This window comes from Gymnoscopelus microlampas (assembly GCF_963454915.1).
Source record: "Gymnoscopelus microlampas genome assembly, chromosome: 10".
In the NCBI taxonomy this organism is placed as follows: domain Eukaryota; kingdom Metazoa; phylum Chordata; class Actinopteri; order Myctophiformes; family Myctophidae; genus Gymnoscopelus; species Gymnoscopelus microlampas.
The window spans coordinates 18,943,563-18,955,019 of record NC_139947.1 but is presented as its reverse complement, the minus strand read 5'-3'; positions in this window follow the sequence as shown (position 1 = coordinate 18,955,019).

The following is an 11,457-nucleotide window of genomic DNA, read 5'->3' as shown; positions in this document are numbered from 1 at the left end:
ATGTGAAGGTGTCTCATGCCGAAAATCAGATGTACAAGCTCACCATGCATGGCGGTGCGTTGTGAGCTTGTAGATCTGCATTTTGGGCATGGGTCACCGGCACTTTTCTGCCCTCACTGTTTGTCCTGTTGTCATTCAACATCCATGTCTTTGTAGCTGGGTGTGGATTGCACCCTGTCTGTTTGTTGCCTTTTGTACAGCTTGGATGTGTGGATGTCTGACGTCATGTTTGTTTTGAGGTTTGTATATGTCAGAGTGGTTGGGGACATGGGGGCGGCGAGATTAGCCACGGACAGACAGACAGACAGACAGACAGACAGACAGACGCACGCACACACGCACGCACGCACGCACGCACACACGCACGCACGCACGCACGCACGCACGCACGCACGCACGCACACACACACACACACACACACACACACACATACACACACACGCACACACACACAGACCCTTGTCTTGATGGCTTGCCACGCTATGGGACATATTAAAATTGGCCGGCCAGCTGACTCAGCCATAATGGAGTTCCCAAATGCATCTACGCCCAAATATAGAGTGTGATCTCTAAACTCAATGTGTTGACAAGGCATCAGGCACAAACAAATCAGTCAGCTCCATATATTGTCTCAAAAGGGGGCATGCGCATGTATGTGTATATACTGATGACATCAGAGATTTCCATATATGGGCATAAAAGGGACAAGGACAGATACAGAGCTCTCCATATATGGGCATTTCGGTTGGATCGGCGGTGCAGCGTAGGTGTGAGGGCCCAAAACTCTAGTTAAAAAGAATACAGAGTGCCAATGTATCTATGACTGTAAAAATGAACTGTAAAGGTCAACATTGACACTCTCCTTGTTAAATAACTGTTAAAACCCTCAAACCAAATCAATAGTCCACTAGTGTCCAGGGCTTATTAAACCACATAAAAGGGTTCAGTTCAGTTTTGTTGAGTTCATTTAAAGGCATTAAAGTACTTCATCATGTTAAAATTGAAAGTAAATGGACAGTCTGTCACAACAACAAATGCATTTGTACCCTGGTACCGAAACTCCTTCCAGATGACTTGTTGCACAACACAAAGTATGTGCATGTGCCACAACGTTTATGAGGCAAATAGGGGGCATATGGCTTTATTATTCGATGTTTAGACACAGCTGATAATGCCTAGCAACAGTAGCCTCTCCATAGCAGTTTCCGGTTTAGTGTTACTCTATCTATCTGTATTCTGTAGTATCTAACTTGTATCATATTGTATATAGATAGGAACATGCTTCCCCACGTTTAGTTCTGATTCTGGGGAAGAAAGCAGACCTGTCCCAGACGACCTGAGAGGATGCTTCATGATATAGCACAAATGTATATTGCACAAAATACTTGAAGGAAATGTATTTTGGCTTTAAACTGTAGTATTTTGAAATCAATTCTTTGACAGACAGGGAGTCAGAGTAAAGATCTAAGAACTGGAGCGATATGATCCACTTTCTTGGTGTTATGGACTCGAGCTGCAGCGTTCTGAATCAACTGCATCCATGTGATCGATTTTTTTTTGTAAGGCTATACCTTCTGAAATATGAGCCCATTTTGTCTTTCTCCTCTCCTCCCATCATAAATGCATACACATGCAGTTCATTCACTTTTATATCAGGGCTGTCCAGTGGTCCAATGATTAATCTTTTCAAATGCAATTGATGTCAAAATGTCTGTAATTAATAGAGGCTCATCCACAAATACAGATTTGTGGGGCTTTTCTGCAGCATCCATCTCCATCACAACAGAATATCAAACTTAAATCTTTCACGACAGGCACCTTGAAACGGAACATTCCTGAACGTACTCATGCCGCTGGCGTACCTTTCAAAATACACCAAGTAAATCTGTTTCACAGAGACCTTGTGACCTGTATTACACAGTACTGGCCAAGAGCAGGAATTCATTACATATTCTTTTGTTACCAACCTTTCTCTCCCTAAAAACAAAACAAAACTAAGGATGCTCTCTCACATTCAAAAGTTAAGGTATCCTATCTTATTGGCAGTGGTGGAAAAAGTACTCAAATTATTTACTTGAGTAAAAGTACCAACACTGCAAAATAGGAATACTCCGTTACAATTAAATGCAGAATTCAAATTCGAGTAAAAGTACAAAAGTATTGGCATCAAAATGTACTTTAAGTACCAAAAGTAAAAGTACTAAAATCTATGTACTACAAAATAGACTTTCTTGTACATTCTCTAGTTGTATTAATTATCAGGGACCCCCTGGAACGTCTGTCTTTGATTCTCAAGGAACCCTGGAGGCCCAAAGACCCCATGTTGAGAACCACTGCCCTACCTCACTTGAATGGTAATGATGAATCCATGTAAGCCTGCTAACAGTAAAGGCTTTGAGGGTAAAATGAAGGCAACAGTAACATTTATGATTCAGGGATGATGGGATGATTTTAAAAGAAAGGTAACATCAAGCCGATGTCTATAATGCATTATAAACGTACTTATGCTATAATTCAATTCAATTCAATGGGGCTTTATTGGTATGAGAAAATATACGTTTACAGTGCCAAAGCAAGTGTCAAGTGATTCAATTGTAATTAGCTTATAACACTATAGTCATAAGAACTCATAAATACTCATAATGCTTTATAACGGAACATATTATAAAGCATTTTATAATTACTTGAACGTCAAGTAAAAATGCAATGCAAACTGCTTATAAAGTACTCAATCATATATATACAGTACAATACATAATGCAATCATAACATAGACTGGCTCCAGACCATAGACCCCGCCCACTGACTGAGTGGATTGCCTCTCTTGTCTGATCATCAGGCTAATCATAACACATTCTAAAGTGTTTTTATAATGACTTATAAGGTCAAGGTCATATACGTCAGGATTGCTGGACACTCACAGACCATTTTATTTATTTTATTATTATTTATTATATTTTATTTTATTTTATTTGGCCAGGATCATAGTGTATTATAATTCTCATAGTTGTAATACATTATAATAATTGTGTGATTATAAATCACTATAAGAGGTGATTGAGGGCTTTAAATAAAGTGGGAGAATATAGCATTAAATCTATGCAAGAACTGCCTACACCTTCAGGAATGTTATTATTTTACTTAAAGCACTCAATGACCACCTAGTGACATAAAGTTACTCTATAATGCATTGTAACAGTGATTATAATACATTATAACATTATTATATGTAGGTAAAGTAGGACAACTATGAGAATTACAATACACTATGATTCTATGACACATGACATATGTCTGTAAGTGTCCGGTAATTATGAACTATTATGAAACTTGACCTTATAAGTTGTACAATTCTTTATAATGTGTTAGATTATTGTTATAAAGCATACACAAGCATTTATAACTATAATTATACTATATTATAATGATTACAATGATTATAACTATGATTAAAATGCATTATAGACATGATGGGCTTCACATAAGTGTTACTGTAATAGTTTACTGTACTGGGTGTTATCTAGTAACATGCAGTATAATGTTGAAGACATATCGGTTGTCATTGTGGGAAGTGTTAATGATTGAGGACTGCCTGGAAATTAGCGTGGTAAATGAGCTATTAGCAGGTGTAGATGTGTTTAGTCAAAGTCCACTAACAATACATAAACAGCATATTAACAGGTATAAATATAGTCCAAGTGTAAATAGACAGTCTAACCCCAGTAGTGTGAGTAGAACAGCGTGTCAACAACGTGTGGCATTGTTAGCTTGTAGATCTGCTATTTTCTTGGCATAACACCATCGCCATCGTACATCTAAGTATAAATCAGGCTTAAGCCTTAGCCGAGGCCCATGGCCACTTATTTTCTGAGCCCGAAGCCCTCCTCTAAGCCAAGGGACATGACCACCCTTCAGAAAAGGATGTGATTGTCCTCTGCCATTCTGTTAATGACCTCCTCCTCCTCTTCTTCTTCTTCTTCCTCCTCCTCTTCATCTTCCTCCTCCATGTCTCCCTCCTCCCCGTTTTACTCTTCTCACAGCTTGAGCATTCATGTTCTTGCACATGGATATCAGACCCTTTTTAATATTCTTACCTCAGGGTGAAATCAGCAGTGGTGGAAAAAGTACTCAAATTCTTTACTTAAGTAAAAGTACCAATACTGCAATGTACTTAAAGTACCAAAAGCACAAGTACTAATATATTTGAAAATAGCCTGTGTATAAAATAGGGCTAAAGTGGCTATTGTATGTTTTATAATAATAATAATAAATAATAATTTATATCTGAAAAGTAACTAGTAACTAAAGTTTTCAAATAATTGTAGTGGAGTAAAAGTCCAATATTTGCCTCTGAGATGTAGTGGAGTAGAAGTAAAAGTATTGGAAATTGGAAATACTCAAGTAAAGTACAATTACCTCAAAATTGTACTTAAGTACAGTACTTTAATAACTGTACTTAGTTACTTTCCACCACTGATTATCAGTAACAGGTTGTCATTGTTAAAGAAGCCAATAAAACGGCCTGCATGCTTCTAAACATCTAAACATGTCATTTTCCATTAGGAGTATAGTTGTCAACTCAATGATTCCTCTTTCCAAGCGTTTTGACGAAAAATTTAACATTTCATTATCCGTTGTGAAGATTGTATCCATTGTCTCTAAAGATGACCTCAAGCTTCTGAAGATAGTATCAAAGTGACTGTGAAAAACACTTGGAACAATGGAATTTTGTTTGAAAGGGTTTTAAAAGGAAATCGTCCATTAAACAATTTAATTTTTTTCTCCAACAGGATACCATTTCCCCCATCTTACTCTGCTGTGATAATTTATCTCTGAGAGTGTACACAGTTATGTTGCACAGTTGAATTATAGTGTATTAACTTTATTGTCCCCATGTGGAAATTTGGTAGCACATTTCTAAAAGAGGACATAAGCTACACTTGGAAATTTGGTAGCACATTTCTAAAAGAGGACATAAGCTACACTTTGACAGCTCAAAACAGAGAAAAACTATACCTACAATACACAGTAAAGACTGTAAGGTTCATTTAGACTAATGTAAGCATTGACCCATAAAAATCCCTTGTGTGTCCATTTCTTAGTTTCTATACTCTCAGCCTAAGCCCCAGAAGGGGTAATAGGCGTAAGTAAGTGAGTATACTCTCAGAGTTACACCAACACTCATAATTTTACTGTGAATATCTAATGTATTTAATTTAAAAACGTTTGATTTGATGGAACAGATTGAACTGGCATTCACTAGAGGTTAGATGATTTATGATAATAATTATGGAGATATTGTGCTGTGGAGTGTTAACACAGGGTGTGTATCCTTTCTCAACCTACCCGTGGCTCCTGAAACATGTCCTGAAGAACTGCAATGGCTGGAAATAATCCATCAAATATTTCCCCCTGGGTTAAGTGGCTAAACAACACTTGAGTTTCCATCTTATTTCTTATCAGCAATAGAGGAAACCTCCAAGCCACGCACAAACATCATCGAGGGAGCAACTTCTTCCAGACAACATATATAAACCTTCTCTTTAACATCTCAGCTACAAGTGGCTTTCTACTCAATAAAACGGCAGTGATTTTAATCATTTGTGCCCTATATACTAAGTTATACAACACTTGCAGTGTGTTGTGAGATTTTAGCTATTTTTAACTATTTTGAATTTCTTTTGATAATTTCTGAAAAATGTTGACAAACAAATTAACATTTTTGAAAATATTTGAGGTCTACATTGACCCAGTCATCATGACTGGATGAATGTAGTCTTCACACATTCATCCAATCATGTAGGATTACATTCATTCATCCAGTCATCATGACTGGATGAATGTATTCTTCACACATTCATCCAATCCTGTAGGATTACATTCATCCAGTCACGTTTGTGGACTACATTCATCCAGTCATGTTTGTGGACTACATTCATCCAGTCATGTTTGTGGACTACATTCATCCAGTCATGTTTGAGGACTATATTCATCCAGTCATGTTTTAGGACTATATTCATCCAGTCATTTTTGAGGACTACACTCATCCAGTCATGTGTGTGGACTACATTCATCCAGTCATGTTTGAGGACTACATTCATCCAGTCATGTTTGAGGACTACATTCACCCAGTCATGTTTGTGGACTACATTCATCCAGTCATGTTTGTGGACTACATTCATCCAGTCCTGTTTTAGGACTATATTCATCCAGTCATTTTTGAGAACTACATTCATCCAGCCATGTTTGAGGACTACATTCATCCAGTCATTTTTGAGGACTACATTCATCCAGTCATGTTTGTGGACTACATTAATCCAGTCATGTTTGAGGACTACATTCATCCAGTCATGTTTGTGGACTACATTAATCTAGTCATGTTTGTGGACTACATTCATCCAGTCATGTTTGAGGACTACATTCATCCAGTCATGTTTGTGGACTACATTAATCCAGTATTTTTTTAGGACTACATTCATCCAGTCATGTTTGTGGACTACATTCATCCAGTCATGTTTGTGGACTACGTTCATCCAGTCATGTTTGAGGACAACATTCATCCAGTCATGTATGTGGACTACATTCATCTAGTCATGTTTGTGGACTACATTCATCCAGTCATGTTTGTGGACTACATTCATCCAGTCATGTTTGAGGACTACATTCATCCAGTCATGTTTGTGAACTACATTCATCCAGTCATGTTTGTGGACTACATTCATCCAGTCATGTTTGTGGACTACATTCATCCAGTCCACTGGGCCATGGTTTGGCCTCACTGTTTGCTTTTCCAGCTGTTCCCAGTCTCACAGTATGAGAGAGAGGCATTGCATCTCTGTCTATTTACACAGTGGACACACCCCTAAACCACATGCGCGCGCACACACACACACACACACACACACACACACACACACACACACACACACACACACACACACACACACACACACACACACACACGTGCACGCACGCACACATACGTACATTAATCTTCCTAATGCATGCACACAATACATGCACATACATGCATGTACTGTACACGTGGCCACATACATAATTATGTAAAAACATACTGTAAATCTGAAATCCATGCACACACACACACACACACACACACACACACACACACACACACACACACACACACACACACACACACACACACACACACACACACACACACACACACACACACACACACACACACACACACACACACACACACACACACACACACAGGCCCATTACTGCCTGATCCCCACACAGACACAAAGACATACTGATGGCCTAGATTCCAACACGTGCGTGCACACACAGGCAGGCAGCTAGGAAAACGCAAGCACACACACACACACACACACACACACACACACACACACACACACACACACACACACACACACACACACACACACACACACACACACACACACACACACACACACACACACACACACACACACACACACACACACACACACACACACACACAGGCCCATTACTGCCTGATCCCCACACAGACACAAAGACATACTGATGGCCTAGATTCCAACACGTGCGTGCACACACAGGCAGGCAGCTAGGAAAACGCAAGCACACACACACACACACACACACACACACACACACACACACACACACACACACACACACACACACACACACACACACACACACACACACACACACACACACACACACACACACACACACACACACACGTACTGTACAGTGTACATTATGAACATGGAATGTTTGGCATCTGGTAATGTGACAACTCGACAAAAATACATTAAAGCGGCTATCCGGAGCCTATTTGAATGAATATAGTAGAGTTTGTTAATACTATCACTACATCTGCAGTGGTTGGAGGTGGTCTCCTTTCTGTTCCATTGAGACATTTAGACCCTGGCATAGGGTAGGATACCTACTGGTTGACATGTAGCACTGCCTGAAGGCTGAAGCTCATAAGCCCAATATCTCCTCTGGCTAATTTGGGATTGCCTCTTGACTGAGCGGTAGATGCTTGGGATCCCAGGAGACTCGGGTGTGAATCCCTATAGGATATTACATTTACGGATTGCAGCTTTAACATCTGATGCAACACTACTTCCATGTACACAACAAGCATCGAAGTGCTGGAGTAAAATCCTGAGTGTTCATTTGACTCTGGGAGGGTACAAATTTGATCACTCTCAGATTTACAAATGGATAAATTAACACTGAAAGGATTTTACTGAGTGATTTACTTATTTTTTATGTTTGCACATAATGGAGAATTGTGTCTCATTGAGGGTTGGTGGGTCGCACTTTATAATGACATCATTATGAAATTCTCAGAAATAGACATAAAAAGAAAAAAATAAAGAATACAAACTATACACAACATGGAGGCTAATGTGGGCAATACAGATAAACGCGGAGATTATGTTTTCACCCCTGTTTGTGTGTTTGTGTATCTGTGTGCTTGTGGCTAATCTCACAAACCGCTGGACCAATCAATGCAAAACATTTTGTGTACGCTGCCAGCATGCCAATGAAGACACTCCCTAATATGTTTCCAATCTGTGAATGACATTATCTAATATTTTTGTGAATGCATTACCTCATGCCCACTGTCCCTCCGGAGTACAATAGGAAGAAGGAGTGGCCCATGATGTCGCCATGCATACGGAAGTGCTTCTATCAGCTACACATGACATCATTGAGTATATCAAGATGGATCTTCCAAATGTTGTTTATTTCACAGATATTCCTATTGATTGTGTTTGCTGCACCCTTAAGCTTAAGTTATACTCCATCAGTGTTGCTTGCCATAAATGGACAGATCTACAAGCTATTGACGCATTGCATCGCAACGCAATGATAGCTTATACTGCAAGTGTTAAACGTTTCATTTCCTGATCTCCAGACAGAAAGACATGTAAGGGTAAAACCCTTTAGCAGCAATGGGGAGTGTGCAGAATTTGGGGGCAAAATAATTTAGTAAGCGCACAAAATGTTTAATATAGGATATGCTTTATAGACACCGCCCATTCCAGCAAGAAATAAAGGTTAAACCACTAAATCAAGTAGGAGCACGGTTAATTTATATTGCTTGCTTGCTTGCTGTGTGTGTGTGTGTGTGTGTGTGTGTGTGTGTGTGTGTGCGTACGTGCGTGCGTGCGTGCGTGCGTGCGTGCGTGCGTGCGTGCGTGCGTGCGTGCGTGCGTGCGTGAATGCAAGTGACATTCCAGATATTACTGTGTATCATGATAATCCATCTCATACACTGTAACAATATCCATAATCATGATAAAGCACAGATGACAGAAGTAAGAACGGATATGTGTCACAGCGTTAACTAGCTGTTAATAGGATCTGAGAAGCTTCATTAGCTGTTTGGCTGATCCTAATCATCACTGGGGGCTACTGACTGAGCAGACATCAAGTCCTGCAGGCAGCCAGGTGTGTGCATGCAAATGTATAACCTTCTACACACACATATAAACTTCTCATTCCCCGAACTGACTCATTTGGCGATGGAACCCCATTTCAAATGTCTCTGCCCAACTCTCTTATCACTGTGTGAAAGTTGTATAAGTCTTGGTTTTAAATTAAATTGTCTAGAATATTGCTATAGCCATTATATATATCTACAAGCTCACACCACATTGCAATGTGTGAGCTTGTATGTCGGCTATTTTTGGCAAAGATATTTGGTCAAGACTCTAGAGGGTAAAAAGTAGTGGACCAAGTATAGCACCCTGGGGGATCCCGTTCAACTAAGTATATAGGGCTTAAGTGGTTAAGACAGCCCTGACTGAGTTGAATGTGTGCAGAGTCAGACATGAAGACTCCAATCATTTTGAGGTTTTGTGGTACAGTATGTTGTCATGTTTATATTGTATATTTTGGTGTTAATGTAATGTTGGCTTGTACTGGCGAACTTGGCGAATGTCTGCACTAATACCCTAGCCTGGATAAATGATTGCCCCACGATTATGAAAAAAAAACAAAAACAAATTAATCACAAAGCTGTGATTGACTGATTTGATTTTTTTAAAATTGAGCTCCTTAGAGTCCTTTCAGCATGCACAAAAATGATGACACTGATCGTTTATGTACAAGCTCGCACACACACAATTAGGCACAAGCATATGCGCCTACACATGCTGACCAGCTAATGCCTGAATTATATTTGGTTGTGTACAGATCTACAAGCTCACAACACGTCGCAGCGTGACCTAAGGATGGGTGGTGAATCAATATGTGCCTTAAAGACTCAGTGGAAATGCAGGAACGTGACCATCTCATGGGATGTAAGCTTGTCTGCCTAAGCCGTGCTGCTTCAGTCTATAATATATGGTCACCGAAACATGCAGCATGCACACACACAGGCACAATTTCTGTTCCTGTTTGTGACCATTGCCCAATCACAGTTTAGTGACATCATGGCAGACCATACACACACACACACACACACACACACACACACACACACACACACACACACACACACACACACACACACACACACACACACACACACACACACACACACACACACACACACACACACACACACACAGAAAGCATAATCTCCTGTTGGAGATAATAATACATGGAGTAAGGGGATTTAAAACATCCCAGGATAGCATCATATATGTGTCTCATGTGGTTTCCATGCATCAGAGGTTCACTCACGCTCTCTGACAGCAAAAGAGAACTCCGCCTTGCATTCCTTATGGTCTTATATATGATCAGATCCATGCACAGTAAAAGCCACGCATGTACACACTGTACATGGACACCCAAACATGCTCTAACGCGTGCACACACACACACACACACACGCACACGCGCACTCACACACGCACGCGCACGCACACGCACGCACGCACGCACGCACGCACGCACGCACGCACACACACACACACACACACACACACACACACACACACTCACCAAAATACTACATGTCTGAAGCGCTCTAATTTGATAACACACAAAACCAGTTTCAGTAACCCACTGATCCCTGGCCCTGTGCACGTGATATCAGTTTACAGTGTGGGGGGTGGGAGGCCAGAGGAAGGAGAGATATACAGTGTGTGTGTGTGTGTGTGTGTGTGTGTGTGTGTGTGTGTGTGTGTGTGGGTGTGGTGTGTGTGTGTGTGTGTGTGTGTGTGTGTGTGTGTGTGTGTGTGTGTGTGTGTGTGTGTGTGTGTGTGTGTGTGTGTGTGTGAGTGAGTAAGAGACAGAGAGAGCGATAGAGAGAGGGAGAGAGATTGAGAGAGAGGGAGAGAGAGAGAGAGAGAGAGAGAGAGAGGGGGGGGATGAAATGGCAGTGCAGTGGGACTTTCATTAATTATGAATATGGTGCTCATTAATATTTTAAGATGTGAATGTGCTTAAAGAGACTTATCGTTCATAATTTCAACTTTGTGTTAGACTACAACGTTGCATTCATAACG